At 41.7% G+C, this 19,164-nt stretch overlaps 2 protein-coding genes across 4 annotated transcripts in view; one reads left to right on the top strand and one right to left on the bottom strand.

The window, feature by feature from the left end:
- RMDN1 (regulator of microtubule dynamics 1) overlaps positions 1–19,164 on the bottom strand; it is an 83,608-nt gene that overhangs the window by 7,969 nt on the left and 56,475 nt on the right. The gene's annotated exons all lie outside the window — the stretch shown is intronic.
- WWP1 (WW domain containing E3 ubiquitin protein ligase 1) overlaps positions 4,220–19,164 on the top strand; it is a 58,177-nt gene continuing 43,232 nt past the window's right edge. For 2 of the 3 annotated variants that reach the window (XM_065751875.1, XM_065751873.1), the window contains exon 1: positions 4,220–4,461. The gene's annotated coding sequence lies outside the window, so the exon portion shown is untranslated. The remainder of the gene's footprint in view (positions 4,462–19,164) is intronic. The other variant, XM_065751874.1, reaches the window with a different exon arrangement.

The following is a 19,164-nucleotide window of genomic DNA, read 5'->3' as shown; positions in this document are numbered from 1 at the left end:
AAATAGCACTTGATAAAAAGATACTACTCCCTTTGTCTGCATCTCAAACACGTTCATGTAAAATTTGTTTTTCTAAGTTTAGAGTAGAGTTTGCAGTAACAAAGCAAATGGATCTGTTCCTTACAATGGGAGATGAGATGTACTGGTTTGTAAGTAATTTATTTTCATAAAGTAAGTTTTATGTTCTACAATGCGAAGAGATAGCCCACCAGAAACAACACTTTCACAAGTTATTTCCATTGATTTTTAGGATTTGGCACACAAACCTCTATGCTTATATGAAAAAAAGAAATATATTTACCATTGGTTCCCCAGTGCCTCAAGGATGAATAACAGATCTGAGAAAAATAAAATGTCATGGTATTGAAATGTACTCTCAAAAGTTCAGAAGATGCTTGTATACAGGGGAACCTACACTTTATGGAACTGTAGATAAAAATCAATGCTTTTTACCCCCTAAGTCCTTCATCGATCCTCTACGAGTACAGTTTTTGGATTAACCTTTTTTTGGTCCAGGCACGGGAAAAAACATTCTCATTTTATTTCCAAATATCTAGGTAAAGGAACTAATATTGTCTAAGACCAGAGCCAAGCAATTTTATTGATTTCTATGAACTGGAATCAGGTCACTGCAATTTGTCATTAAAATTAAAAAAATTCTCCACAATGCTGCTTAAAAAACTGAATCATTTTTATGCACTTAAACAAAATTCTTGCTAGGCATCAGACATCACATCTAGATAGAGTCTTACTGTCTTATCAGATACCTTGTACATAAGAGCAGAAACCATATTTCATATCTTAAATATGAAGCAACATATGCATACCTCAGAAAGATAGGAGATACGAAAGAGTAGATACTGGAAGGTACTGTACCCAATTCCCCTAACAATTGTAAAGCTAGGGATTTAAAGATATGCAGTAAAAGTGATTCACATAGGATTCTACTTCCAGCATAATGTTGAAACATACACTACCATTGGAAGAAAACCTTGTCCCTTATTTGCTATATAAGTAAGATATTTTCAGATGGTCAAGATACATTTTACATAAATACGTATATAAATAAAAACATAATACTTTGAGATAATAACATACAGTCTACTTTCAGATTGCAGCAACCATGGAATCAAAGAGAAATATGAGGAGACTGACAGTGTGCCAACAGTGCAGACATTCAGTTGTTACAGCAAGTGTTTATTGTTCTGGAACAGGAGCCAATACTGTGCATTGAAAAGCCATTGGTTATCTCTGAATACTGTTGGGAAGAAGGATCAAAACATAAAACTTTCCAGCTGTTCCAGCTAAGTTCCCTAACTGTAGTCTTGCACTACTTCAGTGTGCCTTTGTGAAGCTGCAAAGAGACTGCACAAGAGCAAGCCTTGTGGTTGGTTTGAGTTTTTGAAGCTGAGGAGGGCACAAAGCTTAGATTCCCTAGTTCACAAGTTCTCTACTCATGACACTGTAAATCTGGTGATCCCTGCTGCCACGTTTCCCTCCACTTCTGTCCTTAAGGTAACTTCTGTTATTCATACTGATTTCAGACACTTGTGTATTGCGTATACCCTAATCTAATTTCACTCTGATCCACCCCACCACTGATTTCTGCTGATATAATAACTAGTCAGGACCCAAACTTCTTACATTCACTGAAGAGGAAAGACAACTCCAAGCAGTGGACACTCATCTTCTGTAACCCAGATTTTAGAAAAAAACACATTCCAAAATCCACGTCTATTAATACAACAATTGTTCTACTGTGTCAGAAGATCTATGAACATCTAAGGATAAAATCACTGTATGCTGGAGTCTATTTTGTAGATATCTATTATTAGTCTGACATTTCCATAATTCTCCTAACTTTGCAAGGAAAACAAATTGCGGAAATACACCCAAGGAGACACAGTAAAAATAGTTTCAATAGACTCATAAGTGACTATCAAGAATATTGGGTACAAATTACTTCTATATTGCATTTTAAATAAATCTTTATGCAGACTTATTTGTAAAGGTCAAACTTTGGTTGATTTATGTTTTCATAAGGCTTATGTATTTCAACCCCTAAAGAGCAGAGCTTTAAACCACTAAAGCAATTGAAGCTGCATTCATTCCTCCCAGGCCTTCAGCACTGTATGATGGCTGTAATGTTTCCTGGCCACAGCACAGTAGAAAAAAAATAAGGTGGTTATCTGCAAAAGGCGATGTTTATACTTTTCCTGATTCTTAAGAAGTGTAGCTCTTAAGTATAACTCAAACATTTTCAGTTACTTTTCTATGTACGGTTTATAAATATTATGCATATACTTTTATTACCTATTAGCCCTAAAACTGGGAAAAATTGAAATGTTGAAGAGTCTTGAGGTTTTATAAGACATTTAAAACCAAAATTATAACATTAATAAATTTGTGACATTTTGCTTTTGTAAGGGTATCAATGTCTTTTTAAGAGAGAATAATACTTGGAACGTCACTGTTACACAGGGTGAGACAAATATAATATGACAAAGCTTGTTCTGAAACAATGAGAAAGTAAGCCAGAGAAGACCACAGTTTGTATTTTGAGTACTGTCTCAAGCCACTACACTATAGGAACACTTTGTTTTTTATATAAGTAGACTATAGTGCTCATACTTTTAATGAAATGTCAGCATCAGATTATTAACAGGACCAGCAAGCAAAGCCTAGGAAGAGGAAAACCTCAGAAGTGGAGAAATTAATAGCTTACGTACAGAAAGGAATATAAAAGTTGCTGTTTCCTTTACTTCTTCTATGTTGTTGAGATGCAATGCTGCGTCCAATGAAAAGTCCCTCAACATATATTTTTTAGCTATTAAAAAGTATTGCTACCTAATGGTAGTGGCATTTTTACTCTAGTTTTCAATTAAACTGTTTTTCATCAGATCAAGTAAAAAATAAAATGGGAAGGACAGGTGGAACTTACTAGCAGGCTCTGAAGGATTATAAAAGTAGTCTGTTACAGTAAGTTAGTACCTAACCTTGGGCTCAGAACACAATCAAGACCGTAGCTTTCCTTAAACGCAACCTTTAGCTGATGAACACAAAAGTGTTTACCGAATTCGGCACTGCAAAACTTACTGCTCACGATGGACTTTCCCAGTCTGCAGATCACACCTCCTGATACAAATGCAGTGTGCAAAAGCTCAAACTATTTCAGTTTCAAGCAACTTGTATTATCAGTGAAAAGACCATAGTCTCACAGAATAATCTGAGTTGAAAGGAACCCACAAAGATCAAGTCCAACTCCTCTGAGTGTTGTCCACACACTCTTAGACTTTGACAGCTCAGAGCTGCGACCACTTTTCTCCCAAGCCTGCTCTAGGGCCCCAACACCCCCTGTTGCATACCCTGTCCCTAACTCCCACCCAAGCCTCCCCCTGGCTCAGCTCAATGCTGTTCTCTCAGGCCCTGTCAGTCACAGAGAGCAAACCTGAGCTGCCCCTCTGCTACCTGTGAGGAACTACACCAACCTACAGGTTGCCGTGAGGCCTCCCCTCAGTCTCCTCCTCCCTGGACTGAATAAACCTAGGGACCTCAGCTGACCCTCAGATCCCTCCCCATCTCCATAAGCCCCCCTTTGGCTGCCCTCTGACATCTCTGATATCGTGATGCCCACACCTGCACCCAGTGCTTGAGATGAGGCTACACCAGGCAGAGCAGAGCAGGACAACCCTTCTGAAGAGCCCAAAAGCATTTCTCAAATTTTAACTTTACAGAACACCGTTTTCCCCAAACTTTGTGTCTCTCCTAGAAATCCTCCATAAAGAATGAACAGGTTGGCAAACAGCACTTCTCGCGCTGCCCAGGCGCTCCTGCCAGCTGCCTTGTGCTTGCTCCCCCTGAGTTGCTCCAGAGAGGTGGGACGTAAGAGGAGCCCAGCCGGGCGGGTCCCGGCGCCTCTAACGCAGCCCAATATCGCAGCCACCCTTCCTTTATCACTCGCGGAGCAGCGGGGTGCGCCAGGCTCTCGGAGCTAACCGCTGCTGCCGCCTTTATCCGTCCAGCTCACGGCCGCCACCTCCGCGCCGGATGGCGGCCCCTCCTCCCCACGCGGAGCGGCTGATTCAGCCCGCCCGGCTCTCTCCCCGCCGCAGCGCCCGACTTGGTTCAGCCCGGGGCAGGCGCTAGCAATAAGCCCTGTCCCCTTGGAAGAGCCTCGTTCAGCCTCTCCTTTCTCCCTCCCACTGCCGCTGCGCACTGCTCGGCTCTGGCTGGGCCCGGGCGGCGGCGGCGGCTCCTCCATAAGTTCCCGGGCCCAGGGCGCGCGCACGGTTCTGTCCGTCCGGCGGGGGCGCGCAGGGGGTGCCGTGCGCGATCCGCCGATGCCGCGGTGAGATGGCATCATCCTGCGCGGAGGGGTGAGCAGCCGGAGGGAGAGAAAGGAGAAGGAGAAAAAGGTGCGTGGAGAAGGAGGAGGCGGCAGCTGGGAGGCTGCGAGCCACGGTACGGAACAAAACGGCCTCCTGTGCGATGCTGGGCCGGCCCGAGGAGGAGGACCGCCGCTGCTTTCCTGTCTCCCCGCACTGGGGGAGCGGGAGCTGCCCTGTCGCGGCGCGGCGGGAGGAGGGCGATGGGCGTGGGGGTAAAATGGCGAAGGGCGCCGCGCCGAGGGCTCGCTCCGGCTTTCCGGCTTAACCCATCGGGGCCCCGCGTCCCTACTGCAGGGCGGCGGAGGGGCATGGCTGCTCGTGCTTTCCCCTCAGTGTTCGGCGCTGACGGCCCCTGCCCTGCCTTGCCCTGCCCGCGGCGGGGAGCGGCGTGCCGCTGTCAGCCGGACGCCGCGTGGAGGAACGAGGGCTTAGCCCCCCGCTGTCAGCACCCGGCTGGGATGGAAGCGGGATGGGGGTGCGGTGTGACGGCCGGGTTCACCATCCTGGGGTGGGACAGAGGAGGGAGGAGAGGAGCGGTGTCCCTCGCAGCGAGATGCTGTCACCTTCCTGGGTGCGCGGCGGGGGGAGGTCACTGCTCGGCTGTGTCCGTGAGCGCGTCCGGGGCCTCGGTGTGTGTGTTCAGCTGAGCGGGCCGTGCGAGTGCCAGGCCTCAGAGGGACCTGTTTGTGCCACTTCTCTGTCTTTGTGCTGTGCCCAGACGTCGGTGGCAGTGTTTATTTAGCTGGATTTTTATTTTTGTGCCGGTTGTCAGCTAAGTTAAAGCAGGATGGTCTACCTCTCCTTCCAGATCTCTGCGTGTTTAAACTACCTCAGAGTGAAAAGGACTGAACGCTGTTTCATTTTAAGGGGAACTCTGCAGTGTTTGCACGTATTTCAGCTGTATCTTCCCACGAGGCCTCCGTGTCATACATAAAATTTTGCCCAGGTTATGCAAGTTTACCACCTAGTAAGCCAATTTTATTACTGTCACCAACCCCAGATGGCGGGGTTATTTATAAACATACGCTTGAAAGACAATACTGCTGTGGTAGTTATGTGTCTCCCCTTAAAACTCATATCCTAGTTTAATCCTTTTTTTTTTTTTTTTTAATAAGTGATTTGTATTTGACTGTGGTAGTTCTTCACTAACTTGGTCTTTTCACGTGTATGCCCACTGCCAATATGCCATGTTGGTAGAGGTTTAAACTAAATTATTATATTAATACAAGTAAAGGTTAAAGAAATTTTGGTAGAAAATATCTGAGGATTTTTCCTTCATTTGAGGAACATTTAGCGGTTGTAAAAGCATAGCTTGTCTGGAAACATGACAGAGGTGCTTTCAAATGGGGAAACTAGAAATGTTTCCAGCTGATGATGCTTGTGGAACTGTTAAGAATCCTTTTATCACTACTTTGATGTGTGTTTTAGTCTTAAGAATAAAGATGTGATTCTGTAAACACACATAGCGCGAACAGCTTACTGTTATCAGTAATATTTTTTCAGTGATACCTTAGGATAATTCCCTTAAATACGTAATAATACCTGAAAACATGAAAGCAATTTTGTGTACCCATGACACATTTAATCTGTCAGTGTGGAACAACTTGCTACTGAAAGGGTTGTAAGTTCAATTTTGTTGGAAACATGCTTTACATTTTTTGCTGAACATCAGTGTACACAACATTGTGAGTGTATATGTTCTTGTTTAAGGAATGTCAATGAAGTTAAAATAATCATCTGTCTAAAGGTGCTTCTTAAATCATGGGAATACTCATATTGTTCAGAGCCAATTTATTTTCCTGATTCCTTGGAAGGAAAAGGAATGTCTGCTAGTTCTGTTGCTTGACTTTTTCCTTTTCTTGTGAAATTGAGAATTTTGCTAAGTTGGAATTGCTATGTGTTTTCAAGTGATTTTTTTTTTTCTGATAAGAACATACTTAGGGTAGGAGATTCTTTTTCTGCCTGACTTTTTTCTTTGTTCCCAAAAACTAGCATCTGTCACAGGAAGTTGGTATTACATTCAGCTTTTTTTTTTATGCTTCAGAAGCCTTATGCTGTTAAAAAACTGGATTGGAAATCTAAGGAACTATAAAAAAAACTAATGACTTAGCCATTTCTAATTAATAAATATGGCTTATCATTTATTCACTTAGTCAAAATACTGTTAGCTTAAAACCAACAAACAAGAAATACACAATGTCCACCCTTAATTTAATTGGCTAAAATGCAAAAATTGAAGTGACTTGGATGGGGAATGAATTGAGTGGTGGATAAATGCAGGCACCTGGGTGTGTGTGATGCCTGCGTTCAAGTTGTGCTTAAGTCATTCTTGGAAGTTACTTCTAATTTAGGTAAAGATACTTTCTTTCTTTATAAGGACTGAAGAGAAGGGATAAATATGTCATTATCTTTTAAGCTAAGTTAGTACTCTGCTTACCTACTTCTGCGCAGTGTAGCATTCACCTTAATTTAAAAGTCTTTTGAGCTCTTAACAAATTGCTTAAGACTAAGTCAGTAGATAAGCTGCTCCAGTGTGCCTTCTGGAATAGAAGTTTTTGAACTGGGGGCAGGGTGGCAGTGTTGTTCTGCGGTTTCTGTGGTTGTGTCAGATTAAGTAGATCATGTCATTTTTGCTGTCATTATGAAATTTGTAAACTAGAACTGCCAAACTTCCTTTGAATTATGAGTTAAACTATGGCCAGTGACATTCTTTTATTGCTTAGGAGAGGGTACAGACCAGTGGCTGCTTTTACCTAAGACTGTCTTTAAAAGTTTTTGATTGTATCAGTAGTCTTCTTTCTTTCTCTTTGTTAGTTCAGACTTAAGATAATCTGTTGGTCACATATAACGACCTAAAAAAGTAATAGGTGAGGACCATTACATGTTTCAGAGATCTCACCTCTGTTTTCTCGAAGGGAAATGGTTTAGCTGAAGGAGAAATCTCCTTTTCCCCGTCAGCAGGAATTGAGGTGATCCAGAAGCATTTTAAGGGCTTGCAGAGCAGCCCTTGTGCCATGTGGAGCAGTTGGAATTGACCCTTAAAGATCATCTAGTCCAACTCCCCCTAGTTCTACTTCAGGTGACTAGAGTCTGAATGTACTTAATTGTAACCTGTTCAAAACCTGAAGACCTTTTAACATCCTCACTGTTAAGGACATTAAGTTGGAGTTACGCAGCTATTCTGGCCGTTGAGTTTTCCTTCTGTAGTAAAAATTCAGCCTCTGAAGTCTAAAGCAAAGAATTTTTCGTTGCCTGAAAGCAACTCTGAATGAGTCCTCCAAATGTAATACTCTTGCTGACAACACTAGCACATTCTCTTGATCTTAGATATAAATGGCACAGAGTATGAAGAAACACTTGAGCTGACATTTTCAAGTGAGAATGAAGTACAGTTATTCTATTTTTTCTGTTAGAAATTCAGAGTTAACAGTAATATTTTGCTACATTTATTTGTTTTTTGTTTTTTTTTTTCATAGATTTGATTTTCAAGCATCATCACTTTGTAACCTGAAGTGGGCAGGAGAGGGCTCTTGTCTGTGCTTCTGTGATACAGAAGAAAGTGTAGAAATTATGTTTTGCACACGTTTCTAGTTGCTGGGGCTTCTAACCAAGATCTAACTAAAAACATTTTAGTGAAGCAGCAGATCAGCAGAGGATTCCTTTAAAACAAACAACAAACAAACAAATGAAACCTTTCCTGTATCATATTCTTAACTGAAAGATATGAGAGAGCTTGGGCTGTATATATATTTAGTACAGTCACTGGTATTTCTGAATAAATCAGATCAAAGGAGCTACAGTTTTTCAACAGTGGAAAGCTGTTTAACAGGAAGTACAATGTTACTAATCTGTAAAATTGCACAATACAGTCAGGCATCAGAACTGAACAAATAACACAAGTCCAGTTTTGAAACAGTGCTTGTTTTTTTTTATCCTGTTTTTACTGACATTGTTTTTACTGATTGGTATATTGAATTAACTTTTATATCCTTTAGTGTACACGTTGACATTATGCACAGTGTCTGTTCATAAACAAAACAATCAAAAAGTAAAATATAACATAAAAGGAAAGCTAAAATGAAGAGCGACAGAATTGCCACGTTTCCCTTTTCCTCTCAGGATAGAAGTATGAGGCTGCTTTTTCTTAAATTTCAGTTCTCTTAATACCCTTTTTGTTCCACCCTCCATTTTTCTTTTTTCCCTCCTTCTCACTTCAAGTTGTCTTCTTACAGTATCTTTTCAAAAAGTGAGCGGTGCCTTACTTAGGGATCTGGAAAGATTTCTGTTTAAATAGATAGGATAAAGTATGTTTTTTGACTTTTGAATGAAAGTTACAAGGATAGGAAAAATCAAGAATCCTGAAAATCTGGAGGAAGACCTATGTAATTTGTCATTTACAAAGAACAAGTAATAAATAAAAATTTTTATCTGCTTGTCTTGTAAGAAGTTGCTGACAAAACTGGTTGGCCATGAAATGAGTGAAAGTGCTTTTTTTTAAGGTAATAACTATGGTATAGAAACCTAGTTGGAGGCTTAGCTTGTAATGTGGCAAAAAAATGATATAAATGTAGTAATTCATATTTTTCTGTCAGGGGAAAGGGATTTAAAAGTGAACTGGCAAAATCTGAAAGTGTTGAAATTATTGTTTGAATAATGGAACTTCAGAGGGACTTAATGGGCTAGCTTAATACATGGTGAGTGGCACTTTTGTATTAACATAGGAGACCCAACATGTGCTGGAAGGAGTAGGTGGAAATAATTAACAAAATGGGGTGTAAATTGAGTATTTAGTAATGAAATCCTGACATACTCGTAGATTACTGTATCAAAACATCTGATTAGGAATGGACAAAAATGTACATGTTGGAAAGTACTAGGAATATGATGTATATTTGCTTGTGTACTATTTTTATATTAGTTTTATAAGCTTATTTAAAAACTGCTAAATGTTACTGCAGCATGGCAGCTGGCCCTGGTATTGCTTGGGGATCTCCTTGCTTTAAATCTCATCGCAGGTAGTCTGTTGTGCTTCTTGGTTATTTGTATTGAGAATTTGAGTAGGGTATCACAGTCTATCAGGAAGTAAATGTTAGAAGAACAGTTGGGTTGGCTGATGCATGATTCAAAATCATAGAATCATTAAGGTTGGAAAAGGTCTCTAGGATCATCCAGTGTAACAGTCCACTTACCACCAATATATATACCACCCACTAAACTATGTCCTTAAGTACTGCATCACACATTTCTTGAACACCTCCAGGGATGGTGACTCCACCAACTTCCTTGAGCAGCCTGTGGTGTTGAGCACCACTTTTTCTAAGAAGAATTTTTTCCTAATAGCCTACCTGAACATCCCCTGATGCAACTTGAGGCCATTCCCTGTTGTGCTATCATTAGTTACCCAGGGGAAGAGGCCAACACTCACCTTCCTAGAACCTCCTTTCAAGTTGTAGTTGAGAGCATTAAGGTTTCCCCTGAACCTCCTCTTCTTTGCTCCAGACAATCCCAGCTCCATCAGCTGCTCCTCAAAAGATCTGCATTCCAGACCCTACACCAGCTTCATTGACCTTTTCTGCCTACACTCCAGGATCTCAGTGTCTTTCTTGTAATGATGTGCCCAGATCTGAACACGGTACTCGGGCTGTAGTGTCACCACAGGGTGGAGATGACCTCCCTGGTACTGCTGGCTACTCTTTCTGATGCAAGCCAGGGTGTCACTGGCCTTTTTGGCTCCTGCATACGCTGCTGATCCACGTCGACCAACACCTCCACGTTCTTTTCCTCAGTGCAGCTTTCCTGCCACTCTGCCCCAAGAATGTAACATTGCACGGGCTCGTTTTAACCAAACTGCAGGACCTGGCTCCTGGTGTTGAACTTTATCCCATTGGCCTCAGCCCTGCAATCCAGCCTGTCCAGATCCCTCTGAAGGGCCTCGCTACCTTCAGGCAGATGAACGCTTCCTCCTAGCTTGATGTCATTTGCAGACTTAGAGGGTGCACTGAGTTCCCTCATCCAGATTATCAATAAAGATATTACAGTACAGAACTGGTTGTTATATAATCAAGGAGAGTATCTGTTGCTAAATAATAGGTGTTTCAATAAAAAGATGATAGGCATTACAGTCCAGGAAATTAACTAATTATGTCTAAATACTTCCTATGAGTAAGTTATTCTAGGATGCCTGTTATTCTAGACTGCCCACTACAGGCTTTTCTTTTTTTTCCAACTACCTGGGACAGCCTACTGTTAGAAGATTTTGGTGTACTTGCCTATGTTCAGTAAATCTATTATCTAGCTTGCTTCAGTTTCAAAGCTTAAAAGGCTGTAAAAAAGTAAAATCAAAGGAAATAAATCTTAGTTTGTGAAGGCATACTGTTTCAGCCTGTTTTTCTACGTACTTGAAAATTTTGTTTCATTTTCCTTCCCACTCTTGGAGGAAGTAAGAGTATTTTTTCAGCTGTTGATTGACACTATAGCTTAAACAGCTGATGTTCCAAAGTTTGATGTAGAAGATGTAGGAATGGAATAGAGAATAAAACAGGTAACTTCATCCCTGCAACCCATGCAACATTCATGCAATGTCTCAGATTAGTATTTTGTGTATTGTTTTGGTCATTTCTGATGTGTGCTTTGTCTCGAATAACGTATAGTAGAACTGGAGAAGGTACAAGGGGCAACAGCCATAACTCATTTCAGTGGATGAGGACTTAACAGAATGACTGAGGATTCTTAATATTCTTCAGACTGGAAGAAAGATAATGAATTGTAGCTGATATAAACAATGGAGCTGTTGAATAGTTTCTTTTCCAATATTTTTTTACAAAAAAAAGAAAACAGCAGAATAAGGCCACATCAAAAAACATTAAGCATTAGTTTCAAAACAGAACAGCAGTTCTCCATGAAACATGAAATGTGGCTTAGGTGTGAAACTTGTTACAGTAGATGTGAAGTTTATGTGGTATTATGAAATACCTTGTTCAGTTGTTTTAGTCTGTTGTGAGCTAGATCAGGGCAGTATATTGGAGTCTTTGAATCCCAACACCGTATATTTACAGTGAGAAATTTATGTCTGTTTATGATGAATCACAGAATCATAGGGATTGGAAGGGACCTCTAGAGATCATGGAGTCCAACCCCCCTGCCAAAGCAGCTCCCTATACCAAGTAATGAATCCTCCAGTGCTTTAATGACTTCACGACTTCTGAAAAACCAGAGGACAATGCTCAGCTGAGTGATATGAGGTTGTAATAGGTATGACTGGTGACACCTGTGCTGGGAATTGGGACATGTGTTTGAATGGTTGACACTGTTGAGACAGATAGCTGAAAAGACACTTGCATAGCACATTATAAAAAGCAAACGGGAGAAAAGGGTGGGAACATGGAGTGAATTCTACTTATGCCTTTTGGAGCTATTTTTTGAGATAGTTACAGAGGAGAGGTGCATCACATTAAACCTCTTACTGACAGAAGATGTGCAGAGACTCTGTGGACTGTTTCAGACTTTAACCCTGAGACTGTTCCTCTTCCCCTCTTCTCTGGGAACGGACTGGTTGTCCTTTACTGTCTTACCAAAACAAAGGGGGGACTGGGAAATATCTGTTTTGTGAGGCAGTGTTAATGCATTTCTTGTAGTGGATGTTGCTTAATCATGGTTTCTTTAAAACCTCAGAAAAACAAGGGGGAAGTAGTGATTAAAGTCCAGAGGGCGGACTTTGAATTGTTCAGAAGACTAGTACAGGGGGTCCCCTGGGATTCATTCTTGGAGAGTAAAGGGGTCTGGGACAGCTGATTGCTCTCCAAGAAGGAAGTCTTAAAGGCACAGGAGCAGACTGTCCTCCTGAGCCACAAATGAGCTGGTATGGATAAACAGGGAGCTTTTCTTGAGGCTCCAGGAGAAAAAGGGAATCTACCTTCTGTGAAAGAAGGGATGGGTAACTCAGAAAGAGTACTCAGAAGTTGTTAAGATGTGCAGAAAGAAAATTAAAAGCCTAGCTTGAACTCAACCTGTCCGCTGGGGTAAATGGGAGCAAGAAACTCTTTTACAAATATATCAACAGTAAGAGGAGGACGAGGGAGAATCTCCATTCTTCACTGGATGAGGCTGGGACTGTGACCTCTAAGGATAAAGAAAAGGCTGAGGTTCTCAGTGCTTTCTTTATTTCTGTCCTTAAAAGTCAGACCAGTTATCCTCAGAGTACTCCACTCTCTGGCCTGTAAGTCTCGGTTGGGGAGCAGAATAAACCCTCTGTAGTAGTCAGAGACATACTACTCCAACTGGACTGCCATAAATCCATGGGGCTGGATGAAATTCACCCGAGAGTTCTGAGGGAACTGGCAGAGGTGATAGTTGAGCCACTCTCCGTCATCTATAAGTGCTCCTGATGAGATCCCAGCAGACTGTAGGCTTGCCAATGTGACTCCCATCTACAAAAAGAGTTGTAAGGAGAATTTGGGGAATTAGAGGTCTGTTAGCCTGACCTTGGTGCCAGGGAAGGTTATGGAGCAGATTGTCTTGCAGAGATCATGCAGCATGTGCAGGACGACTGGGGGATCAGGCCTAGCCAGCATGGGTTCATGAAGGGCAGGTCCTGTTTGACCAACTTTATCTTCTATGATCTAATGACCTGTCTGGTAGATGAGGAAGAGGCTGCTGTTGTAGTCTACCTAGACTTCAGCAAAGCCTTTGACACAATATTCTCCTGCAGAAGCTGGCAGCCTGTGGCTTGGACAGGTACACTCTTGGCTGGGTAAGGAGCTGGCTGGAAGGCCGGGTCCAGAGAGTGGTTGTGAATGGATTTAAATCCAGCTTGTGACCAGTCATGAGTGGTGTTCCCCAGGGGCTAGTACTGGGGCCTGTCCTGTTTAATATCTTTATTGATGACCTGGAGGAGGGCATTGAGTGCACCCTCAGTAAGTTTGCAGATGGCACTAAGTTGGCTGGAAGTGTTGATCTGCCTGGGGGTAGCAAGGCCCTACAGAGGGGTCTGGGCAGGCTGGATCACTGGGCTGAAGCCAATGGGATGAGGTTCAGCGAGACCAAGTGCCAGGTCCTGCACTTTCGCCACAACAACCCCAGGCAATGCTACATTCTTGGGGCACAGTGGCTGGAAGACTGTGTAGAGGAAATGGACCTGGGGGTGTTGGTCAGTGCTCAGCTGAACATGAGCCTGCAGTGTGCCCAGGTGGCCAAAAAGGCCAATGTCATCCTGGATTGTATCAGAAATAGTGTTGCCAGCAGGAGCAAGAAAGTAATTGTCCCCCTGTACTGAGCACTGGTCAGGCCTCACCTTGAGTGCTGTGTTCACTTTCGGCCCTCTTAACTGCAAGAAATACTTGTATGCCCTGGAGCATGTCTAGAGAAGGGCAACAAAGCTGGTGAGGGTTCTGGAGCATAGGCCTTATGAGGAATGGCTGAGAGCTGGGATTGTTCAGTCTGGAGAAGATGAGGCTCAGAGGAGAACTTAGTGCTCTCTACAGCTGCATGAAAGGGGGTTGTGAGGTGGGGGTCAGACTCTTCTGCTGAGTAACTAGTGATAAGATGAGAAGGAATGGCTTCAAGTTGCACCAGGGGAGATTCAGGTTGGATGTTAGGAAATACTTATCCGAAAGAGTGGTCAGGCACTGGAATGGGCTGCCCAGGGAGGTGGTGGAGTCACCAACCCTGGATGTATTCAAGGAACATTTAGATGTTGTGTTGAGGAACATGGTTTAGAGAGAACTATTGGTGATAGGTGGACAGTTGGACTGGATGGTCTTGTAGGTCTTTTCCAACCTTGATGATTCTGTGATTCTGTGAGGACACAACAGAAGCAGCAAAGGTCTTGGTCAGCGTTATTTTATGTTCCTTTGGAATTTTTTTGTAAGTTCTGTTATAACTGCAATAGAGACGTGTTTATGCTGGTTGTGGTTAATAGTGGCTAATAAGGTTGTGGTGATAGGTGTGAATTGATCTGAGTGGATTTTGTTAGCTAACCTGGCACTCTTGGTATGTTCTCAGGCTGCCTGCCTACTCTGAAGCCTGTACTTCTCCATTTTCCGTAATACTGTAATACACAGAGCTAAATTTGATGCTGGAGTGTCAGTGTAAATATGGTCAAGTTTTTGTTTTTGCTATATAAGTATTCTAAAAATAATATTTTAGGGCTATATTCTGGTATTTTACTTTACTTTGTTCTTGATGCGAGGCTGATACGCAGTAACATAGGATTGTCCATAGCAGGGGGCAACTCAGTGAATCATATCATAGAATGATTTGGGTTGGAAGAGACAATTAAGATCATCTAGTTCCAACCCCTCTGCTATAGGCACGGACACCTTATAAGTAGTCTGTTATGTATGTGGTGCTCTGATGGTTGTAGAAGCCATTCACTTGAATGGGTAATGAGGGTAAAAATACTCTTATTTTTTGATGTGTGTTGTAACTTCTGTTTTATTCAAACAACCTGGAAGCTGTTTACTCTAATTGTCTCACCTCTGTGCTTGTGGGCCTAACTGTAATATACTGAGGAGGCACCGTGATGTTTTTTATCATGGCATTTTGTGAAAGAACAAGAAGCATCACCGTGATTATGATTCACAAGCATTGTGTGCCCTAAATATCCTATCAGCTAAGTTGTTCTGTGTACAGTGAAACTAGATTTCATACAGTTTTTTGCTACATCTTCACAGCTCTTTTCTCACTCTGTTGTTCTAGATTTTTTTTTTTACTTGTAAAAAATCCAGCTTAGATTGCATCAGACCCATGTCTGTGATGGCCTTTGAGTCCGGCAGTGAAGATACCTTGAGTTCATGCTGCAGTCCTTTGCTCAGCAAGTGCAGGAAATTGTCTTTCTGCTCTGTGTAGCTGTTGATTTTCATGGAGCTCCTGGAAACCACGTGTATCAGAAAGCATTACTTTACAGTTTAATTTAACTGAATCTGGTGCTGAACAGATGCGTTTAGAGGGACGGGGGTGAAAGGAAGAGTGGGAAGAAGTGATTGGACAGCATGAGTCACACATGTGATGTTTGCTTGGGAAACCAGGCTAAAAAAGGTTTCTGCCAGGGAGCTGCTAGTCTAAGACAAAACAGAACAGGCAGACACGTACAGTGGAATCACAGTCTGTGATTTGTTTAGACCTCTTGCATAACATTTTCAAAACCAGGTTTTGTAAACCTCTGTACTGTACTTTTTCTTGGACCTGAATATGAGGCTGGCAATAAATTGCAGTTATGCATAGTTCCAACATAGAATCATAGAACAGTTTGGGTTGGAGGTGACCTTGAAGACCATCTAATTTCAAGCCCCCTGCTGTGGGCAGGGGCAATCTGGAATGATGGTCAGTGACTATACAGAGAAATATTGCATCTTCTGTAATTTTCTGAATGTAGCTTGCTCTCCGTGCTTTTATCAAACCTGATGTTTGAAGAAGAGTTTGCTTTCCAGTTCAGATCTGTGTAGATCTGCTGTAATGCTGGTAACTTGGAACTTACTAAAAAAAATATTTGCAATTTATTTGGAATGTTGGAGCATCTCTGGAGAAGCTGTTAGCTGCCAAGAACTACTGCCTTATCCTGCTGTGAAGGCTTTATAGACTCTGAGAAGGAGACTACCAACGCTGAAATTACACTAATGTTGAAGCATTAGTTGTAAGGAAGCTGATGGCATCTCCCCAGTGGTACACTCTGTGGGACTGGGCTTGGTGTAAACAGGACATATAGTGAATGTGTGGTTTATAGGGTGGAATGTTTAGTGCTAGGATCACTCTGTGTGGACTTGAAAGATTCTAGTGTTGAGTATTAGAATAGAATATGTACTGCAATTGAAGATGTTTTGTAGCAGTTATTCTGTCTTGTCTTCCAGATTGATTTGTTTCTATAGTTAACATCTACAAGTCTGATGGAATACTTCTGCATTTATTGTATTTACTTCTTAAATAGTAATGGCTTTGGGTTCTTGTTTTTCAATTTTTGCATGCATATGCTCAAAACTCAACAATATCCAAGGAATGAGAGAAGCTGTTAAAAAGTAGGACTAAGTAGTAAAGGCATTTGCAAGAGTCTTATCTTTGTAAGCTTTTAAGTATTGTGTTAAACATGTGAAAGTTGCTAGTTTTTCATTTTAATAAATGATGTCATTTTTTTCAAGTATAGATCTGCATGTCTGTCAGTATTTGTTTGACTGAAGTTTAAAATTAGTTCAACAGTTAGAACAAGATATGTTTCTCAGCAAGGGATGACTGCCATAATACAGTCTTGTTCTAAAAGCACTGGTAGTGTGCTTTCCTTGTGTGCTGAGAATTCGAGTCAGTATTATTAAAAATTAGCAATTTAATTAGTTATTTTAAATGATTTTAAATCTGATTTTGTTGACTACTGTTTAAACACTGACTTAACTATTACTAGTACTTACAATACTTTTGCAAGTGATACTTAATAGGAAAGAGCCATTTAATGCTGCTCACTAAATCTTACAAGCTTCCAGGTTAATTGTTGAAATTCTCTGCTTAATGGTTCCTCATGTCTTGTGCTATTTATTTTATTTATTTTTTACCTTCAGTTGGGTCATAGATCTGTTGCTGAAATCATCTTTGCATGGGCTCTTAAATGTAATAATCATTCTAGTGCATATTGGCACAGAAATTAGGACTGGTGCTGTTGTAGGTTCTTCTTCGTGATGCTAAATTTCAAGTCATAGCCAGAAAAACTGATGGAGAATTTGCATGTTGTGTGTTAAGATTCATGTTAAGATTCCAATCTTAAATATTGGTAGTTTAATTTTTATTTTTTTATTTTTTAACATATGATTTTCTCAAGCGCTTCTGTGATAGATTATTAAAATAGTCCCACTTCTCCCAAAATCAAGAACAAAAAAAAACCCCTAACCAATTGGATAGAATCATAGAATCATAGAACCATAGAATCATAGAATCATAGGGGTTAGAAGGGACTTCAGGAGATCATCGAGTCCAACCCCCTGCCAAAGCAGGTTCCCTACACCAGGTCACACAGGTAGGCGTCCAGGCGGGTCTTGAATATCTCCAGAGAAGGAGATCCCACAACCCCCCTGTGCAGCTGTGCCACTGCTCCGTCACCCTCACCGTAAAGAAGTTCTTCTGCACATTCGTGCGGAACCTCCTGTGCTGCAGTTTCTGTCCGTTCCCCCTTGTCCTGTCTCCACACACTGCTGAAAAGGGTCTGGCCTCACCACTTTGTCCCCCACACCTCAGATATTTATAAACCTGGATCAGGTCCCCTCTCAGTCTTCTTTTCCCAAGGCTATACAGACCGAGTTCACTTAGCCTTTCTTCATAGGGGAGATCCTCCAGGCCCTTCACCATCTTTGTGGCCCTGCACTGGGCTCTTTCCTAGAGATCCCTGTCTTTTTTATACTGGAGAGCCCAGAACTGGACACAGTACTCCAGGTGAGGCCTCACCAGGGCAGAGTAGAGGGGGAGGATCACCTCCCTTGACCTGCTGGCCACGCTCTTTTTAATGCATCTCAGAATGCCATTGGCCCTCCTGGCCATGAGAGCACACTGCTGGCTCATGGTCAACCTGTCATCCACCAGGACACCCAGGTCCCTCTCTACAGAGCTCCTTTCCAGCAGGTCATTTCCCAGCGTGTACTGGTGCATGCAATTATTCCTCCCTAGGTGCAAGACTCTACACTTGCTTTTGTTTACCTCATCTGGTTTCTGACTGCCCAGCTCTCCAGCCTGTCCAGGTCTTGCTGAATGGCAACACAGCCTTCAAGCGCGTCAGCCAATCCTCCCAACTTCGTATCATCAGCAAACTTGCTGAGGGTGGCCTCTATCCCCTCATCAAGGTCATTGATAGTTCAGGTGGGAAACTCAAAGACAAAATTATTCATAGGGCTGAAGGTTGAAGGTGAAAACAATGAAAAAAAATTCATCGTAAAAGTAGTAAGTGATTGAACTTAAGCAGATGGAAAAAGTAGTATGACTGGTAACTGACAATTTGCATTGGGACAAAAGCAGAATATCATAAGACAGTGAACTTAAAATACTCTGAGAAGAATGTGCATTGTTTCAGTGTTGTACAAACAGATCTATTGAGTTAAATTGGCAGAATGTAAGCCTTTCAAGGTGAAGAAATTGGATTGGAAAGCAAAGGTTAGAGCTGTTTGTGTAATTTGGACCTGGCTTTCCTTGCATATGCCAAGTAGGAGTTAATTAAAGTTAATAAAGTTAATTAGTTATACTCGAAAAGGAGGATTATAAAACAATGTGTGCATCTATTAAAATCAGGAACCCTACTGAAAGGAATCAAAACTTATCATGAAGTATTTTGATCGAATACGTAAGATATCCACAGATATAGTTTCTGGCTGGAAGTTTCTATTCTCTGGAGATATTTTTTCCCTCTTATGTAAACAAATATATTAATATATTAATTAATAAAAGTTAATACTTTGTGTTATAGTTTGTCTCTTTTCTGTACCTAGTCTGTCCTGCTGTAGGCAGAACAAGAGATGTAGGAATAATCTATTGTCTGTTCTGCTCTGTCTAATAAAGGCCAACATATTTTTGTGAGTTATGCAGACTATTCTCCAGATCTGAAACAACATCAAACCTGGGAGCAGAATATTAAAGAACAGGTCTGAATTTAGTTAGGTATGCGCTGGAGAGATACTTGAGAGTGAAAACAGTATCTGTGGAGTAGGAGTCATGGTGCTTATGGGGAAAAGTGATATGGATGGTGGAGGAAAAACGACAAGTGATTTTTAGGTTGTGAAACATGACTAGGCTGGCAAGGGGAAGGGAAAACTAGAAT

The sequence above is a fragment of the Cyrtonyx montezumae genome, unplaced genomic scaffold (assembly GCF_038088225.1).
Source record: "Cyrtonyx montezumae isolate F1298 unplaced genomic scaffold, pur_monq_1.0 scaffold_8, whole genome shotgun sequence".
Classification (NCBI taxonomy): domain Eukaryota; kingdom Metazoa; phylum Chordata; class Aves; order Galliformes; family Odontophoridae; genus Cyrtonyx; species Cyrtonyx montezumae.
The sequence above is the reverse complement of the archived record's forward strand: the minus strand, read 5'-3'. Positions and strand labels throughout refer to the sequence as shown.